The sequence below is a fragment of the Parasteatoda tepidariorum genome, chromosome 1, assembly GCF_982258835.1.
Source record: "Parasteatoda tepidariorum strain Cologne lab strain chromosome 1, Ptep-v5.0, whole genome shotgun sequence".
Lineage (NCBI taxonomy): Eukaryota > Metazoa > Arthropoda > Arachnida > Araneae > Theridiidae > Parasteatoda > Parasteatoda tepidariorum.
The window spans coordinates 20,072,975-20,094,750 of NC_141755.1; the positions used below are offsets into that span (position 1 = coordinate 20,072,975).

At 29.7% G+C, this 21,776-nt stretch overlaps 2 protein-coding genes across 2 annotated transcripts in view; one reads left to right on the forward strand and one right to left on the reverse strand.

Moving 5' to 3' along the window:
* The window catches only part of LOC107450349 (uncharacterized), a 55,540-nt gene that overhangs the window by 17,212 nt on the left and 16,552 nt on the right, over window positions 1-21,776 (reverse strand). The gene's annotated exons all lie outside the window — the stretch shown is intronic.
* The window catches only part of LOC107452130 (uncharacterized), a 109,247-nt gene continuing 99,878 nt past the window's right edge, over window positions 12,408-21,776 (forward strand). Inside the window, exon 1 of the mRNA XM_071180129.2 lies at window positions 12,408-12,655. The gene's annotated coding sequence lies outside the window, so the exon portion shown is untranslated. The remainder of the gene's footprint in view (window positions 12,656-21,776) is intronic.

The following is a 21,776-nucleotide window of genomic DNA, read 5'->3' on the forward strand; positions in this document are numbered from 1 at the left end:
TTGTTTTCAGGAAAATCCTCGAATCTTCTCGAAATTTTTTCTTTAACTTTTCAATGTGATTGGAAATGATGTTTGTAAATGTAAATATATCTATATTATTTTCCTTGATAAAATCGTTAAAGCAAGGGAACATGTCGGTGTTGTTTTTATTCAGTTCAGTTTGCCAGAGACTAAACTTATTCTTAAAAGCTTGAATTTTACTGGCTGTAGTTATGATAGTTGAATTCTCACTCTGCAAGCTCAAATTTAAGTCGTTAAGTTTTTCGAAAATATCAACTAAATAGTTCAGCTTCCCTAGCCAAACTTCATTGATATAATAACTTGCCAATCTATGTTTCTTTTCGATTTAGAACATGTACACTTCATTTCTCAAATCAAATATCCGTCGTAGTATTTTCCCACGTGAAAGCCATCTGACTTCAGTGTGTAACAGTAATTTCTCATACGTTGAGCCCATCTCATTGCAAAGTATTGAAAAGAGGCGGCTGTTGTGGCTGTTGCATTTAATGTAGTTAATTGAACTAACAGCGTCTTGTAATACGTTGTGCAACTCTTCATCCATATCTTTTGCAACAAGAGCTTGCCGATGAATCATACAGTGATTAGATACCATATGAGGCGCCATCTTCTGAATTAAGCCTCTGAGCCCTTTATTCGAACCTGTTAATGCTGCAGCACCATCATTACAAACCGCAACACAGTTTGCCCAGGTAAGGGACTTTGTTTCAAAATATTCATTTATTACTTCGAATATTTTTTCTCCAGTTGTTTTTCCTTCCAAACTTTTGCAACATAAAAACGTTTCTGTTATATCTTCATTAAAAATAAACCTAACGTAAATAATTAGTTGTGACATTTTAGTAATATCGGTAGTTTCGTCCAGCTGTAAAGCAAATACAGATGAATTTTGTATGCGTTTTATGACTTCTGACTCGATATTTCGTGACATTTCGGAAATCCAATTGCAATTAAACAGTGAGTGACGGCGCTTCACTCTTTATATGTACACTGTATGGTATGCAGCATGCAGGGATAATGCATTTCATGAAAATTTGGCGACCCCCAAAAAGCTTCTGGCGACCCCCACAGAGGTCGCAACCCCTAGTTTGCGCACCACTGTTCTATATCGCCAGTATTGACTCTGGGAAAAATTTGGCAGTTTTATTAAAATACATCAAAGTGTGGAATAAAACCATTTATTCGTTTAAATTTACTTTACAGTTTTGTATTTTTTCTAAATACGTGGTTTTAAGAATTATAATTTCGAATGCCAAAATCTCTGACAAACCATTACCAAATAAATGGTTTTATTATAAAGATTATGGTGTCTTTTTACCAAAAATGTCTAATAATAATTCTTATCGGAAACTTTAATGTTGATATTTTTCTACAGAATTAAAATCTTAATAATATTTCATAATTTAACAACCTTTCTCATCTGTATCACGACAGCACAGGGTGGGCCAAGGCTTACCTTTGAAGAGATTTCCAATCAATCTTTTGAATGATAATGGTCTTTCAGTTAGGATTTCAAAAACTCACAGTAAAATATCTCTTTTATCTTATATCTCTTTTTAATACACAGTAAAATATTAATCAATGTTAATCAATGAGGAGTGATCAAGCAACAAGCCTCTGCTCTTTAAGACAGAATTTGGTCAACGTACAGTCTCTAAGCCAAAAATTCATGAAGGTGGCCTAACAAGTCCCCATTGATGGCTAGTAATTTTTTTTTCATGAAGTAGCATATATAAAGACACTTAGGCTTGCAAATTACTTTACACCTATGTAGAAAGATGGGAATTTTTTTTTGCAGATTTCCTTTGTAAACTATTAAAGTAGCTTCTGCATTAATTTTCTTGTAAAGACAAAAAAGTCTTCAAATATTTAATTTTTTCAAATGTAATTTAATCTTTCTAAGAAGCATGATTTTGTTGATTAAAATATTTTTAATTTCAAAATTAAAGTTTTAATACAGCTATTTTTTATTTCACACAATCTTCGTACAGACTTTTGAAAGCGAAAGAAGTTATCAAATTTTCATTTTTTACGATGTTTATGTAGAAAAAAGTCACATCTAAATACTGCTGAGAAAAAATTGAGTCTGAAATATTTATCAGGGTTCGTTTCGAAACATGTGTTCACCGAATTTTGTGAGTGTTCTCTTAAAAAAAAAGAGGGTTGGAAACTTTTTCACCAACCAGGTTCGGATTTGAAATATTCATGCTTTTTCTCACCCCCAGTCGAATTTTCGAATTCAAGACACGTAAGGGAAAGTGCCTAACTTTTCCTGGTCGACTCTTTTTTTTTCCCTGAGTGTTCAAGAAGGACTTTTTACTTCTCTATGTTTTTATTCGTTTATTTATTTATTTTTTTGGGGCCAACGAAATACTTTACTCCGACATTGCATTTTATGTGGCTTTCTATGCAGTTTTTCCTCCGTAGACGAACAGTTCCTGCTTCCAGAACATTTTCTGTACCTCTCGTAAGCAGAGTAAGCGCAAAGAATCACCCCCAAGGAAAAGTTTGTTCTTTTGTTTCTACCAGTATGCATGGCGAGAAATAGCTTGGTTGAGAAATTCGGAAGTTATTCTACAAATTTATTTCTAGTTGTCGAATTTAAAACAGAAGCTTGTATTTTAGAAAGTTGAAATAAATATGATTTCCTCGACAGTAAAGCTTGGAACTGTTTCACAGCAACTTCTAAAATGTTTTTCGTATATTTCATATTGCTTTACTAGAAAAAACAAGCGTCTAAAGTGTTTGTCATTAATTCCATAGTACCTTTTGCAAATTTCTTACCAAACAATTAAATTAAATAACAAAAAAATATTTTTTTCTAATATTTGATAAACTTTTCGTTAATAGGTTTTGAAATAAGTTGGAAAAAAACATGATAAAGTTATCTTGAATAGAAATAATTCAATGTGGAGGAAATCGAAAGGAAAATTAAATAAAAGCTCTTTCTAAGTTGAAAAAGAAAATCTTAAAATTTTTGAAGTTTTGTGCATCCAAATGTTTTAATAATTCTTAACTCCACGTTAAGGTTTTAGAAGAGCAAAATAAATAAATAGACGTCAGAGTTACATTTCAAACAATAATAAATAAAAGAATCAGTTACAATTTAGATGAGGAAAAAAACGTGTCGGTTACATTTCAGACACTAATGGATTAGAAAAATAATTACATTTTAGATAAGGAAAATAAAAGCGTCCCGATTACGTTTTAGATGACAATGGTTAAAAATAAATAACCCAGTTACATTTTAGAAAAGGGAAAAAAAATTCAGTTACATTTCAGATGAGCAAAAAAAATATACGAAAATAGAAGGATACTCTTAACGAAATCTTGTAAAAAATTTTTATTCATGTTGACAATCAAATATTTATGGGAAGTTAATTTTGAAATATTTCTCGAATTGCGTTTGAATTATTTTTTGTGTGATAATAATTTGCTCCTGGTGTTAAATTGCTCTTGGTGTGCTTCTAGAACAATATTTTTATAATATTCGTGTGATGCTATCTTTAAAATATTTTTTGAATTTTTCAAAAATATCCCAAATACCACAAAAAATTTTAAAAATATTTAATAAAGGTCACAGAATAGCGATAATTTTTACGTATTAAAAGTTAAAATAAATATTTTTTAAAATTTATGGAAATGTTTTTGCAGTTGAAGCTCATGTATTTTTTTCTTAAAACAATATTTTGACGGTTTGCACCGTATAAGAAAAGTTCTGAGTTACAAACTTTGTCAAACTTAAACAAGATATTATGTAATCAATGTAATGAAAAAAAAAACATATTTAAGAAAAAAAATATAAATATCTCAGGGGTGCAAAAATTTTGATAACTGAGGTGAAATTCACCTGATGGTACAAAATTCTTGGCATTTAAATATCTTTTTATTGAAACTTTATAAAAATGAATTAATTTTTCGTAAAAAAATTGCTTTTATTCCCGAAATTTGTAATTTTTTTTAACTCATAAGCCACAAAAAGTAATCTATATACGAAAAAGTAGTACATAGTTGTTCATTCATCATAAAAAGTGACATGCAAAATCTCTTTAAAATTGGCATATTTGGTGTAAAACAACTCAAAAAAATTGAGCAAAGTAACACTTTTTTTCATGTTAACACCGAATAGCCTGTTCATAGTATTTATAAACTCTAAAAAAGGTGTAGTTCATTCTAAACAACAACAATGGTGAGTGCTTACATGTAGCTCACGGGAATTCTCATTATTCTATTTTCGCTTTCATAAACACAATTTTTTAATTGACGTACTTTGGCATTATACAAGTAGGGGAAAGTTGGACAAAACGGGATACCATTATTGTTTTTATTTACTACAGAAAATCTGTTAAAGAGAACTACACATTATTTTTTTATAGCTACATCACTTATTGAAGCACAGAAAAAACATATTTTAAACTAATTTTAATGACTGTGAAATAGGAAAAAAAATCATTTTCCAAACTCTTACATATCCCGTTTTAGCACACCTGGGTCGGACAAAATGGGATAGGGTTTACAATGTTTAATTTTTTGTGTAAAACTAACTAAAAACATAATTAATTGACAGAAAACTGTAAAGCAAAATTTCTAAAAATTGCATTTATGGGATTTTATTGCTTCTAACATTTTTATATGAACTGTTGTTTTATAATTAAGTACACAAAAATTCTGTTGCTACATAAGTTTTTAAAGATTTTATGAGTTTTCAACAATGAACACTTATTCCATAATTTTCACTGTCGAGATGCGTCTGGTGCCCTTAAGAGGGATTTCTTAGCAGTCCTTTCTTCAATTCTCTTGGTTCATTCTTGTAGTTTAATCATCCTTTTTTTTCCTTCCATGTATAATTCACTTTTAAATGGAGATGATGTTATTACTACAGTTTTCTTCTTTCCCTTATCAGTTATTTTTTCTGGGAACTGTCCTTTTACTTGAGGTACATGTACAACACACTTTGGAAGGATGGAAAAGGGTATCTTAGGTCGATAACAAGAGAGTAATAATCCTGAAACTGCACACATCAGCCTGGTGTTCAATGCCTGGAAGTTCTTGCTGTTAAATCAGTGGTGACAGACAATGCAAACAGGTGATCTGGGAAGACGTCAGGATTGTAAGGACTTATACCAGTTTTACTAAACCCTTTAATGGTAGTTTCTGCAATGGCTACCCGTGAGTAGGCTGCGTTGAACAGTTTTGTAACCTCGTAAATTATAACGCGCCTACCTGGATGGTTGAACAGCCACTTTCGAACTTCTTGTTCATAATACGCGCTCAGTGGAGCCATGAAACTGATATCCAGGGACGGAAGGCGATGAGTTGTATGTGGGGGGAAGGCTATTTTTTTCCCTGTGTTAAAATTATGCTTAATATTGTTTCTCTCAGCTCACTCAAATGCTGGCATTCGTATGCCCGTTAGAATTATGCCAAATAATCTCTCTTCTAAAGCTAGTACATGCTCACGCGTTTTTTCTTGTTCAGCATTGAATACTGTCTCTTATTTGTCCAGCTTTTTCTCTGCTGCCAATCCAGGGGTCAATGTATTTGTACGAGCCTTTTTTACCTTTCTTTCAATATAGTAATAATAATATAGTAAAAGTATTTGGCCAACAAATAAACAGGTGGATAAAACGGGATATTAAAAAAACTCTATCCCGTTTTATCCAACTCATAAGTATCCCGTTTTGTCAGACTCAGACACTTTTCAAAGCGAACATGGCTGCTGCCTAAACGTGAAAGAAAAATTAGATTGACTAGACATGAGAATACTCGTTAATAAATGCTTCATTAAATGTTATGCTCACCGGAATTGTAATCCTATATATATAGGCAGTACAATGTGAAAAACAACACACGTAACTGTGGAAAGTGGCAAAAAAATGGAGTAAAAAAGTTCTGAGATCTACAACTTTTTATCAATTAGTGATCTCGAGACGGTACGCACTGAAAATGATATAATCACAGTCAAATAACAAGTTTCTGTCGTCGTCCGCTATATAGCTGCAATAGTCTAGTCCCTAGGCGAGATATCCCGTTTTGTCCGACTATCCCGTTTTATCCAACTCTCCCCTATATTGCTTACAATCGAATACATGATGACGGAAGTTGGTTGTTGTCCTACACGTTGCTATAACAAAACATGGACATAACATAATAAATAATAACAAATGTTGCATAAAAAAGAGTTTCCCCATGTAAAATGTGTATTTGGTTTTGGTTGTGAAATATGGATAATTGTATTTCCTTTTTAAGTATCTGTGAATTGCATTAAATAATTTATAGTACTTAATTTCTATTCACTTCTGTTCTGTTATGTGGAACTCGAATTCTTCAAAATATTCTTTGTTATTAGTTACTGCTTTAGTTACAAACTAATTTTATTTTTGAAAATAGGGTACATTTGCACTCTAAAATAATTGTTCTTACTTTAAATTGTTCCTTAAAAATAACTTTATTGACTCCTATGCGTTTCGGTCTTGTTGTTATTAAAAATTTCAGTGTAACTAAGCACCAAAATAACTACTTTATTATTTTACACCAAAAGTAGTGTAAAAAATAGTTCTAGTTTCCATTAAGGCCAAGAATTGTACTTGGTGTTAGAGTGTACTTGGTGAGAAATGTGAAACTTTCACAAGATTTCGTGAAGACATATTTCTATTTCAGTATTTACCGTTCTGGTTTTTCTTACACTACTTTTGATGTAAAATAATTGTCATAATTTTTTGTGTTAGGTTAACTAATTTTTACAGTATAAATGCACTGTAAAAAAATTTGGAGTATAGTTGCCACCATTTTTTGTGTTGATGTAAATTAAGAATTTTTACAGTCTATGTAGACACATTTTTTTTATTAACTTTTTAACTGCTTAGCTGTTATAGTTTATTAACTTATTTGTTAACTTTATGTTGCTTGTTTAACAAAAACACATACTTTAACGCGCATTCGTACCAAGTTTTTGCTTTATTGTAAAAATTTTTCACATAAAAAAAGAAACATATTTTTAGTAATATATTTGCACTAATTCTTTCAAACAACTGTTATTTTGTAAATTTTATGTAATTTTTAGCACTATAATTAAGTTTTATTTAGGTTAACGCAACGCTAAATATGCTATATACTAAAATGCTATATAATGTAGTTGATTGTTTCTATTACCTTTTGCTTCGAAAAAGTACTGCATAGTTCAACGGATAAGTATTTAAATAATATTAAGGTTGATTGGAAAATAAATCTTACAAAAAACCGCTTGTGGTACCACTTTTTACTTTTTTTGAATGAAAAGAGCTATATTTTTAAACGAACCCTAGACACAAACAGATCAATCCCATCTAAAAATTTTAATTAAAAGTGAAAGGTTCCAACGATTTAATTTGTATAAATATACTTAATTTTCGCATAATTTACGAATAATATGAAATTTTACCAGATTCTTCTGTTTTATTACTTTAAATGCTAAACTTTGCATTAAATTAAATTTCATCAACTCTTTGTTTCAAAGTTTATACTTACTAATATTCTTTGACATTTAGAAATATAATATTTAAAGAAACATTACTATAATTTATTATCGGCAATTTAGATGATGTAAGTATAAATTTGAGCAAATAGATTACAAAATCTATCGTTTCATTTATTTAAATATCCCTTTCGAATTCATTTTAATAATCTTTGGTAGCTTTGTCATTCATTAAACTTATATTTGCGAAGAAAAGGAATTTTCTTAGCTTTGATACCTTGTGATAGACTTATGAGAAACATTTTATCAGTTAATTATAAATTATGTTTGGAATTGAAGATAACAAAAGGATTTTAAATTAAATAATTTTTTAAAGCGTATTTATTTGTTAATTTATAAACTTACATTTGAATGAATTTCTAAACATAAACGAATTTTAAAATAACGGTTTTAAAGTATTAATTGAGAAAGTATAGTTCGTTAAAATATAATTTGACAGTCAAAACGTAATTAAAAATTTGGGATTCTCAAATAATGTAGTTCTTTTTGTTTAAAAATAGTAATTTTAATTTCGCGCAAACATTTAATTCGGTTTATTGAAGGAAATATTGTTTGAAGCGAGTTACATAAAATAAAAATGATTTTAAAACTTTTATGTTTAAATCTAAGAAAAATGCATGGCCTGGTTTATGAAAAATTCTGAAATTTTGCATATAATATATTTAAAAGGTTAAATAAAACTTTTAATTCCTAACTTTTCTATTTTGTTTCGCAATTTTTGCCCGAAGGATAAGGGACATTCTAGACTAATTTTTATATTTTTATATTCTAATTTTAATTTCTTGGAAAAATGACTACTCTATGTAAAATATAGATTTTGTCAAGTGAATAAGTGTTACCGTAAACCGGGGCGAGTCTACCCATTTTTTTCAGTTTGTCAACTTTCAAGTGGTCAAACTTTTGTAAATATTAAAGAAAAAAGGCTTTTAATAGGTGTTTCGGAATCGCTATTTATCCCTCTTTAAAGCTGTGAAATCGATTTTAGAAAATATTAACAGTTACGCTGTTACTGTATATTTTTATAGAACTGCTGACAAATCTCTCGTATGGGGCGAGTCTACCCATTCTACTAAAATGAATGTTAACATTGTAAATAATCAAATTTTACTATTAAATTGTTATTTTAGTTACCATATGGGTAATGTATTAAGTAAAATTCATAACTTTATTATATATTCCATTTTTTTATTCATAAAATAACACAAATTGAGTATTTGATCGATTATCACATTTTGATCACAGTTTTGTTTTTATAATCATTAACATTATAAAATAACATTTTTTTCTGATTATTGTTGATAAAAATAAATTAAAATTAATATAAATTTACAATTTAATAATTAATAAATAATAATAATTAAAGATTATTAACAAAATCGAAATTCAAACATTGGGAATCATGAAAAATCCTTTCCCCAGTCTTTTGGGAGGTGTGACTTTTCTTACAATGTTTTCTCGTTGAAATATAATATTAAATAAAAAAAGTTAATTTTGTAATATAGAAATTGAAAAAATAGGTAAAATAAATATATTTTATATTTACATTTATATTTAACCTATAAATTTTCTTATTAATGATAAATTTATCAATGCAGAATTAAAATAATATACTCAAATTCATTTAAAATTACTTAATTTTAATATAAACAAAGTTCTAAATTATATTATTATGCTTTATTAAAACTAAATACGAATGGGTAGACTCGCCCCGCGAATTCTGGCTTTTTGTTCACGACAGCAAAACTTACATTCTTTTTGTTTTTTTTCATATAAAATTAATGTAATCTTAGTCTTAGATAAGTTTATCACTTAACCAAAGTGAAAATAGTAATAATAATAATATACTTACGGAGCACCAACTAGAAGTTTGCTGATTTTCAATACAAATCTCTCAAAAGACGTTTGAACAGGTCGGTTAAAAAGACGACAAATAAATAAAAACGGACCAAACTACCACAGCTCCATCTTCCTTAGAGTCTGAACTAAGTCCTCCGTCGGTAAAAAAAATTTTATTTGCAATTTAAAATAGTGAAAATTAAATAAAACTAAAATGGGTAGACTCGCCCCTGGATGGGTAGACTCGCCCCGGTTTACGGTAGTTAAATTACTTAAAAAGTAAAATTTACGAATATCGTGTTGCATATTTTATTTGAACATTTCAAGAAAAAAAAATTGTCGCTTTGTAACCATTTTCATATTTGTTTAGAAATTCAATATATATTTTTATGAAATGCAATGCTTTAAAAGAAACAGTCTCTTATGTATGCCAAATATGGAGGATGGTAATCTATTATAGTCAAATTTTATACAGTTGTAGCTGCAGTGTTTAGTTCAAATAAAATAATTTTAATCTACACTCAATTTGCTAACTAGCTATTCTTTAATTCTAGTTCATTCTTTCTTTTCTTATTGCTGATAAATTTGCTTTTTTGTAACTCACAGATAAGACGTAGCAAAGTAAATTAATTTCTATTTAAGTATTTAAACTCGAACCATGTGTTCGTGATATTCACTTATTTATTTGACTTCAAATTATTCAATTCTGACTTCTTATAGATTTTCGAACACATACACTGATGTTATTTTGTTATTTTTTTCTTGTTTTATTTATCACTAAACCAAGAATCAGTTGATTGATCTATATATTAGAACCAAGATTAATAAAGTATCGAGGATGTTTGAACTTTCATTTACATCCTTTTTTTATGTTAGAAAGTCTGAAAAATTAGAGAATTATATAAGAGAAAATAACAATTTATATTCCGCTGATGAATTGACTGATTAAGGATTAATAGTAAAAATTGAGTCAAGACAAAACTAAGTCATATCAAAACAAAGTCAAATCAGATCAAAGTAAAAGGAAATAAAAAAAAAGTCAAATTAAAAAAAAGTCAAATCAAAACATAACAAAATCAAAAAAAATGAATAAAATCGAAAAAAAAATTCAAATAAATAAAAATCAAAGCAGACCAAAACAAAGTCACATAAAATGAGTCAAAGCAAACAAAGTCAAACTAATATGCAAACCAGAGATCTTCCAACTTTTTCTGTCTTGCAACACTTTTTAAATATGATATTCGAAATAGAGCTGTAAATTTTTTTTCGCTGCCGTACACTACATTTAAAAATAGCATTTACTCATTTATCTTGCAATACAATAGATTCCAACATTTTAAAACTTTCATTTTTGGCCTAATTTTTCATTCCAAGTAGTAAAGACATAGAGAAAAAACTAATAAATCAAATAGATTGTAAGATAATCAGTTTATTATTTTATTGATGTGTCACTGTTACCTTACTTACACAATTTTACTTGCTTTAGTTATGTACAAGGAGAAAGGCAAGGAGATAAAGTTGTACAATCCTGATAGCGTTGTTTATTGCCGCCTTTAGTCTCATGAGTTCGGTGAGTCACATAACGGACCAGAAATCGACACAAAAAGTACTAAATTTCTTTTTATAGTTACTTTTTGCGCCGACAGGCCTGTGTAGGGGTTGGGGAACTAACCTTGCATCAGATAGGTTCTGGATTTGAATCCTGGGCAAGACATTCATGTTTTTTCATTCTCTGTACTATCTGTCCTTTATGTGGGAACAACGATGGCCCACCTAATAGGGTGCCCATGAAAGAGTAGCCAACAAATCTGCCCTTCAGATTCCTGTATGATGAAAGGTCATTCTCCTGGTGGGCATTGGAAAAAAAAAGGTATTTTTTCCCATGAACGGTGATAAGCAGTTGAAACTTATCTTTTTTCACACACACCGAGAGCACTAAAGATCATACTAAGGAAATATTTTTAAATTAAAAGAAAAATGCTTAGCAATTTTCGTTTCTAATTTAAACATATGTTCTAACTTTTCGCTGGGAGAAGTTTCACTGTTAAAGGATTTGCGAAGAACAATGTGGTCCACAAAGTGCAGTTTGAGAGCCTCTGATCTGAGCTTTGGGTTAGTTTTACACAATCGGGACATTTAGTTAACAAAACGTTACGGTTCCTTGAATTCTAATGTTAACGAAATTTGGGCTTCACAACGCTTATAGCAAAGTTGTTAAAAATAAGGTTAGCGTTGCGGTTGACGATAGACAAATTACATGTAAATTTCCTCTCATATTTATCGGAAATGGTTCAAAGTTGAGCGAAAAAAATAATTTAGAAGGATGAGTAAATTGTGCTGGAGGTCTTAAATAGCGTGCTAGTGGCTATTAGCAATAGAAGGTTTTTTGCTTTCTTTATAAACTGTTTTTATTTGTTAATAAGGCGCTTATAATGGTGGGACAAATAGTTCCCGTTTAAAATTGTTTAAAAATTGGACAGGATTGAACACCAAACAATAATCGTATTTTTAGTAGAAGCTGAAAATGTCCTTTTTTTGACTTAAAGGAGTATTTTTTTTTTGTCCTTATCGTTCTTTGAAAAAGAAATGTTAAAACTTCCTAAAAAAATAAACAATATGCTTCTTCTTCTTTTTATAAATAAAAAATGAATAAATAAATAAGAACAAAATTCTCTGATATCGCTTAATTATGTGACCTTCAAGAGCCAAATATTTGTTTAAATGCCTTTTTTTAAACTTTATATGTAAAGTTATGCAATCAAAAAATATAAAAAAAAGTTACTGGACTCGAAGTACAGTTTCACATTTCTTAAACATGATAAATGCATTTAATACATTTTCCCATGGTTCTGCTTTTACTGCTTTCTATTCTCCCGTTCAAGGTATTTCTATTGTATAGTTCAAATGATCTCCCATAAAGAAGGTTTCTAAGAAACAAAGAGTTCTTCTGTTATCAGACAGATGGCGCAATATGTCTATGAGGACGAAATGTTGTTTTCACTGCGCTCCCTTACATCCCGCTTCCCGGCGGATCCCTTTTAAAGCACCTTTTCATCCGCATCCTAACACTTCTAATTCTCTATTTCGTCGATTGCACTTAGAGAAGGAAAAGTCACCGATTTATCAATGTCCATGGGGACTTTCTGTACTTTGCCAACTTTTTAAGATTTGCATATTTCATAATTATTAGAAGATCATGATGATATAATTTCGTCAGTTTTAAGACAACTGTAAAATATTACAGATTAAGGATTTTTAAAGATTTTTGAGAGATAGTATTAAACACAGGTGAGTCATTGATTATATATGTCAGTGTAATTATATATTTTGTTATCCTAATTGTTGTACTTTAAATGATTATTTCTAGTATTAGATGAAAGGATATTTCATTGTTTTTTACATTTGATAAAGGATCAATCTTTTTAAAATTATGAGTTAAGCGCTAATTGTTTAATTTTTTAAATATTAAAAAATCATTGGGGGTATCTTCATTTCTAATAATACTTCTCTAATAAAACTTTAAATAAAATAAAAATATCAATTTGATTTTTTTTTTAAATTATAATGATTAGAGTTGAGTTTGATTAAACTTCCACACCTGCGTTTAATGCGTCATCTGTACTGACTACAGGCAAGTCATTAAATTGAAATGTTAGAGTTATTGTAAGGTGCTCTTACACTAAGCTTTGTCTTTTAAAAGATTATGAAAATTTCGTGAGTTTGAGTTACGGATATTTCAAAATTTTCTACATTTTATTTGCGATAAATATATTAAAAATAATGAGTTCGGTCCTAGTTATTTCGTCTTTTGATCATTAAAGTAGAGTGGGTATCGTTATTTCTACAAATCCTACCGTAATTCTACTTTAAAAGAAAAAGAGATTATTAATTTTGAGGAAATGTTCTTTCTTAAATTATAATTATTAGAGTTGAGTTTGTAAAAATTTCATATGCGTATCCAATATATCATTGGTAATGAATACAGGTAAGTCATTTATTTTAAAAATAAAACTAAATGTAAGATGCTCTTGTACTAAAGTTTTGTAATACGTCGTTCATTTCCAATATATGCAAATTGGAAATAACAGTCAACTTGTTTCAAGCACTGAAAAATGGGTTCCTAGTTTTGATCACTTGAAATACGTCGACTGTTACTTCCAATATATATATATTTTGAAGTGAATAAAGTTTTAATCAAATAATATTTTATCGCTTCAGTTGCTTCGGATTAAATATTTATCCAAGCAAGGTAGAATATTTTCCTTTGAAAAAAATATTATTTCTTTATCTATTCTTAATTTATTTATTCTTAAGATAATTTCGTTTGGTAATATATTTCAACCTTCGATCAATAAAATGGATATTTAAGTGATAAAAGATCGATTGATAAAAAAATAATGAATCGACACATTTTATCGAAATTTGGCAGCGAGAATTAATATTTCTATTGAAATTTTAAAATTAAATGATACATCAATATTCAGATCTTAAGGAAATGGGGAATATTAGTAAAGGTTAAAGATGGGTTTGATGATAACTCTATGATATGTATCTAACATGTATATAGCAGGTGTAGATAAAGTTATTGCAGATTTAACATGTATCTCTTATTTATAACTATTTTTCGGTCTATTTGACAAATAACCTGACAATTTGACCTGAAGGTTTCATCCTGACTCATTCCAGTTTTCCAAAGTTGGAATGTTACCGTAACACTTTAACATCTTTAAAGATTGCCAATTTTAAGTTTTATCACGTATATTTTATTTCATATTATTCATAAGTCTAAGAGAAAGTCATGCTTATTCGGATGGCATAAATAATAGATTTATAAAAATTATACTTAATACTTTTTATTGAATAAAATTACTTTAAAGTTACTTGTCAAGGGTAAAATTTGAAAAAAATAAAATAACTAATCGCTTTTTGAGATTTATCTGTCGCTAATTTTGAAACATGATTTGGGGGAAGCACAACAGAGACACTATAGCAAAATTGTCAATTGATTCAATTAAGCAGATTTTGGAAAAAATCAGTTTAAAAATTTCCATCTCGTAAAACAAATACTCTATTATTCCAAATATAATATCTTATTTGTGATAATTTTATATTTAACACAAATAAGCTAGACTCCGTTTGAAAACTTTGTTACTTTAAATTAGAGTATGTATCCATTAGAAAAATTTAGTTGTTTAAGAAGCATACATGAGAAAAAATATGGTCAAAATTTCAGAATATGGTAAAATTTACCGTCTTTTCGGCATAATGGAAACATTAAAAAGCTCAGTAATTTTTACCGAAGCATTTTGATATTGATTTTTATAAGTAATGAAATATAGATTTTATAATGCGTGATAAAATTTGAAACATTTGGTAAAATTTGGTAATATTATTATGGTACTTTAGAGAAAGTAAAATTGGCATAAGAATAATTTATAATTATTAATTAAGAGAAAAATTGGCATAAAAATAATTTATTCGGCTGAATTTATATTTTTAGTAAATATATTTTTTAATAAATGTGAGGTAATACGAACTACAATTTTCAGAACAAGGCCGTAAACCGTTACCATATAAAAGGAAAGCCAACCAAATGAATGGATCAAACACCATATATTTTGGTTTTATTAACCAGAATTGCTTTTTTTTTATTTTACCACAAATGTCATTACAATACAGTACTGTATTTTTACTTGAAATGTTTTTTCCATGAAGACAGGGCAACTAAATACTGCACATAACTATGATTGATGGAGATTACAGTTTTCTATGCTCGCTTCAATTTCTGGTATTTTCAGAACTGTATTGAAATGTATGCTTGATAGAGCAAACTCACTCTTTAGAACTCACCTATTTTGTTTTCACTTTTCAAAAAGAGTGCTTAAATATAGATATCGATTCCTCTTAACGTTCTATAGAGTTCTTAACGTTCTATATATACTCTAACGTTCTAGCAATATACAATATTTTAAAGTCAAATTATGTACTTCACGCTATCTACGGAGCTTTGCCAACAGAGCATGATCTGTTTTGTACATATAAGTTGAAAAAGTCCAAGTCAAAGAAAACTGAAAAAACGAAAAGTTGAAAAGTTTATGCCTTTGCTACTTGAAACAGAGTATCGCTGACAGGCTGGGACAGATTACGTACTGTTCAGAACAGCTATGAGCCTGACTATTCAAGGGTTCCCAATCTATTATTAATTTTCTGATTTGCTATAACTGAAATTCTTTCATGATTCTGGTGCTTTAATAATTAAGTTGAAATATTAACTTCTTATAATGTATGTATATATATTCAGAATAGTGCTACAATAATTTTTAATTATAAAATCTACAAAAAAGTACAATATTTATTGTTTTCTATTTAATTGTAATTATTATAAAAAAAAGTCTCTCCAGCTCATATGCAGAAACTCACACACCTCGTTAAGACTGATCGCACAAAAATTTTTTCTCTTGGCTTTATTTCAATTGCTGATAAAAATTAAAACAAAACAGCAAACTAGTAAAGGAAGTTGCATAAAAAACTAATGTAGTCAACACTATTTATGCTTAGTTTCACAAAACAATAATGTTTACTATTTTAAAAATTAATTTATGAAATTGCATGCTAATTCTCTTAGTTTCAAATTAAGTTTTTTTTTACCTTATCATTTTCAATCTGTTACATCGATTTCATCATAACATTTATGAACTGTTTTACTCGTAGTCTATGTTTGAGCTCATAACTAGTGTATATTTGATCTTTTCACTTGTCAAAACTTCAGATATTAAAATTTTTAACTGTATTTTTTTCTCTCATTGTTTTCGGGAATCTGGTAGAGAGCAATAATTTGAAGGAATAAAATAAAAATTATCGTAATTATTTGAGCAAAAATAAGGTTCCTATCGTCTGAGACGGAAAAAAAGGAACCGTTTCAAAATATATGTATATATATATATATTTAAACTAAAATTTCATCATTTCGACAACAAATTTTTTATATGTGCTTCATCAGCTATGGTATCATGAACCCATTAATGTTATTAAGAAATATATTTGGAAGGTATTTAAGATATGTGATTAAGATATGAAAAACTACCTTTTCTTTGACTTACAATATGCTGACTTCTAAATCAACTCAGATAATAATTAGTTAATTTTTCAGCTCACGACAAATCACGATTTCTCTAATGCTCTTAAGGAGAAAAACAATTATCAGTGGAAAGATGTCTTAATCAATCAGTACAATTTTCTAGCATTATTTTCTGATATGTAGAAAAAATAACGTCTTAATAAAATGTGGTAAGAATAATTCATTCAAAATAATTATTTTAATGAATCTTCGTTTAAATGCATTACAAATGAACTTCCTACACATAACTAATGAAAACAAATGCGGGGATTATAGTATGAATAAAATATTTTGATGTTTTCTGAGAAATTTGTGAAAGGAATTTTTACACGATTTTTTTATTAACCTTCTTTAAACCGCTTCTTTTTAATTATTTACATAAAATGTTAACTTAAGATAGTTCTACGGAGAGTCATCAAGTAAAAATTTGATTTTTTAATGAGAAATAATTCATGAATGTTTGTAAAATAGAATAATTTCTATGACTCAAACTTTAACAAAAATAAATATAATGATTATAAGGAGATAAACGTTATCATGAAAATTGATTCAGTATAATGATTGCGCAACCAATATAAAAACATATTGCTTTTTTTGATAATATTTCCTTACAATGTTTCTAACAGAAGTTTTTGCTTTATAAAATGATTTACCTATTGCATTATGTTTTATCAAATTACAAAAACAATTAGCACAGTCTGAGATAAGGCAAGTATCTTACATAAGTATTGAGGAATTTTTCTATGAATTAAACTCCAATAACAAAAATATATTATTTGAAAAATATTATTTTCCTTTTTTTTACAGTATTTATTCGTAATTTATAAAAAAAAAATGCGCACCAAGTCAATATTTGTTTTGAATTTATTGTAAATGTTACAATTTTTATACATACTTGAGAAAAACTCTGGTTTTAGAAATTATAGTTCTTATTACCGCACATTTATTAAAAAATAGAAAGCTGAAAATTTATTTTAATCAAAAAAATGTTTTTAAAGCCATGCTCTAGGGTATAATGATAAAATTAATAAATTTAACCGTGATTATCAAATTGTATTATATATTATAAAACTAATTTTATTATTAATTTTATCATGACTATTACCAAAGCGCTATGGTAAAAATTACCGAGACTTTTTGTACTCACATACAGTCACAAATACTGTAAATTGTGCTGTATTCTGGTAGTTTTGACCATACTTTTTCTGGTAAAATGAACTGACTTTATGAAAACCCATAAGACCTATTACATCTTAATTGGTCAACAAATCATCGTATTTGGGCCCGATAAAAATTCTTTTGGACATGTTATGACATCAGGTAAAATACCGAGATAGGCATTCCCGGTAATAAGGTGGAGTTGCACGATCAAATTAGCAGATCAAATAGATCCTCAGCAAGTGGCTTATATTGGATGCGGCATATCTGAAAAGCTTGGCGGTCTCACTTCGTAATCAAATCCTATCGACTATCAACTCCAAAGGAGGAGAGAACTCAGAATATAATCATGCTTCTCGGGATTTCTTTCGGAATGGATAGCTTAATAATTTGCTTAGTATCTATGGAGTGACATTATGTTATATAATGAATATATTTTATTTTATTATATAACCGACACAACTTTTGAGTTTACGACTACTAATGTTTAACTCCGTAGCCTTGTAATTTTGAACCCGATCTAGAAGACAAAGGAACTCCTGGATCTAGCGTTGGGAGAAATTTGCCTTCGTGGAGGACTTTTTGATGGAACTAATCCGCATTTGCGTTACATGGAGTGGAAGACCACGAAAACCTCCCAGGGTTAGTCTGATGTCAAAGGGATTTTAATCCCTAATCCGTCTACCACTGAAGATATTTAGCGTCAGCACTGTGGTCGGTGCCAGCCAGATGCTGACTCGTATCGACCAGCCATCGTTGGGATTCGACCACGAGAACCTTTCATGGTTAGTCTGACGGCAAAGGGACTCTAACCTCTAATCCGTCTACCACTGAAGATATTTAACGTCAGCACTGTGGTCGGTGCCAGCCGGATGCTGACTCGTATCGACCAGCCATCGTTGGGATTCGACCACGAGAACCTTTCATGGTTAGTCTGACGGCAAAGGGACTCTAACCCGTGATCCGTCTACCACTGAAGATATTTAGCGTCAGCACTGTGGTCGGTGCCAGCCGGATGCTGACTCGTATCGACCAGCCATCGTTGGGATTCGACCACGAGAACCTTCCATGGTTAGTCTGACGGCAAAGGGACTCTAACCCCTGATCCGTCTACCACTGATGATATTTCACGTCAGCACTGTGGTCGGTGCCAGCCGGATGCTGACTCGTATCGACCAGCCATCGTTGGGATTCGACCACGAGAACCTTTCATGGTTAGTCTGACGGAAAAGGGACTCTAACCCGTGATCCGTCTACCACTGAAGATATTTCACGTCAGCACTGTGATCGATGCAAGCCGGATGCGTATCAACCAGCCATCGTTGGGATTCGACCACGAGAACCTTCCATGGTTAGTCTGGCGGCAAAGGGACTCTAACCTCTGATCCGTCTACCACTGAAGATATTTAACGTCAGCACTGCTGTCGGTGCCAGCCGGATGCTGACTCGTATCAACCAGCCATCGTTGGGATTCGACCACGAGAACCTTTCATGGTTAGTCTGACGGTAAAGGGACTCTAACCTCTGATCCGTCTACCACTGAAGATATTTAACGTCAGCACTGCTGTCGGTGCCAGCCGGATGCTGACTCGTATCGACCAGCCATCGTTGGGATTCGACCACGAGAACCTTCCATGGTTAGTCTGACGGCAAAGGGACTCTAACCCCTGATCCGTCTACCACTGATGATATTTCACGTCAGCACTGTGGTCGGTGCCAGCCGGATGCTGACTCGTATCGACCAACCATCGTTAGGATTCGACCCGGTTCCCCTCATTGAATGGCGAACGCTCGATCCCCTGAGCCATAGTGGCTCATATTGAATATATTGAAGGTTTTGAAGAAAAATTACTCTTCAATTTCATCATGTTGTCATCAATTAATTATGTTATGTTGTCGTCAATTTCCTCCCGTCTGGGCAGTTAAAACGGAGTTGAGTAGGGTTGTCAATTACCTTCTGTCCAGTATTTTCACGATAAGATTCACCAGTTTTAAATTTATCAATTAAAAGGCTGGGAAACTATCAATGAATGAGTATAGTTAGTTTTTTATAAGTTAATGTTGAGTGAGTTTGAAACATTAATGAATATTTTAATGTTCTAATTGCCGACAATATTTCCAATTTATGGTTAGTAGAAAATTGAGTAGATGGAAGGACAATTTTATACACAATTTCAACACAAGATCTGCATTTTAAATTAAACTAGTGTAAGTCTCAAAACCATTCCTCTTGCTTACTTTATTTTAAAATTAGAGGTGCAGCCAATACTTTCATTCATGATGAAAAGAAAAGTCGAAGGAAAGTCCGGTTATGGATGTTTTTCAAAATAAAGGCTTCCAATTATCCTAAATGTACCAAATCTTACCTCACGGGGGGGGGGGTGACAGTGTGATTTGACATTTTTCAAAAAAAAAAAAAATATTAATTTATTACAAAAGTAGTGCATCTACGACATTTCAAGAATGATGTATTGTTCGCAACTAAACAAAACAATGAGTATCTTTATATATATATATATATATATATATATATATATATATATATATATATATATATATATATATATATATATATATATATATATATATATATATATATATATATATTATTAGAAAGCACTCTTTTTTGCGGAAATAATGGTGTGGGCTGATGAAAAGATTATGTCTTTTTTTTTCAGACTTTTTTGTCCTTTTTTCGGATTTTTTTCTTTCCCCGGTTTTTTGCTATTTTTATTATTATTTTCCTTTTTTTCCCCTTTTTTCATTGTTCTGTAATTTTTCCGTTGTTTTATCTATATTTTGATTTTATATATATATATATATATGTAGTGCCAGTTCCTATCTGTAGTGCCAGTTCCAATCTATAGTACCAGTTCCTGTGCTGTAAGCTGATCTAGCTAGAGATCTAACCAGATTATGACAGATTATGTAAGCTGCAAGTTAGACCCCGTGCGAATTTCCGAAAGACACGAGAGACACGGGAGCGCGTAATGGAACTAACAAAAAAGGAGACGCTGATGAATTCCAAAAGAGGATGAGCGATCATGATTTTCTTTTAACTTCACGATGACGAACTCATTTATTTTGTGTTGTTCCTGTGTTTGTTTATCGTCCATCTTTATGTAAATTTAGCGTTTAATATATGTTTTGTTAAAGTACAGTGCCTCTTATTTTCAAAGACGACCACTCATGCCGTCCCCACATAAATATATATATATATATATATATATATATATATATATATATATATATATATATATATATATATATATATATATATATATATATATATATATATATATATATATATATATATATATATATATATATATATATATATATATATATATATATATATATATATATATATATATATATATATATATATATATATATATATATATATATATATATATATATATATATATATATTATATTAAATCTGAACGTTTCTAGATTAAACTGTTTAACTCCGACAGACGTTCTATACTTTTCTCCTGTTCCTTGTCCAATTTCTCTTGTGTATTTATATTAAAATGAACTAATGCAGAAAGAAGTATTCAAATGCTATGGTTCCATTTTTAATGGATGAAAGAAATGCGTAGGCAGTCGATAATTCTTTTTATTACAATTTATCATTGTATAGCTTCTTTTTAAGTATCATTGAAAATATATTTTTTGAATCTTCTGAAAAGGTTAGTTCAGGATATACTTTCACACTATTTTAAAAAGACTCATCCGTCAGTATTATTTCTTACAAGACGCCATTCACTTCAAACTGCAAGTTGTATATTGACTACACTTTATTAAAAAACTTTCAAAATGTCTAAAATTTTATTGATTTTTTTCCCTTTTGGAGACATTTTGATCGTCATGTCATGATAGGACGTTAGATCATGTGTCTCCCTTCAAATTCTTATTTATACAAATCTACTCAGTAAGAAAGCTTATATTTAAAAAATATTTATTTCATATTCTTGCCAAGTTTATACCAAAAATATTTATATAAAAAGGCCTTGCCAATAGGTTTGCGTATTTTTAAGAATGCTATAAATAGAAAAATATACGTTCTGAAATGTTCGGATAAAAAATACATTTTTATTTTAGTCTATCAAATTTCAATTTTATAAAATA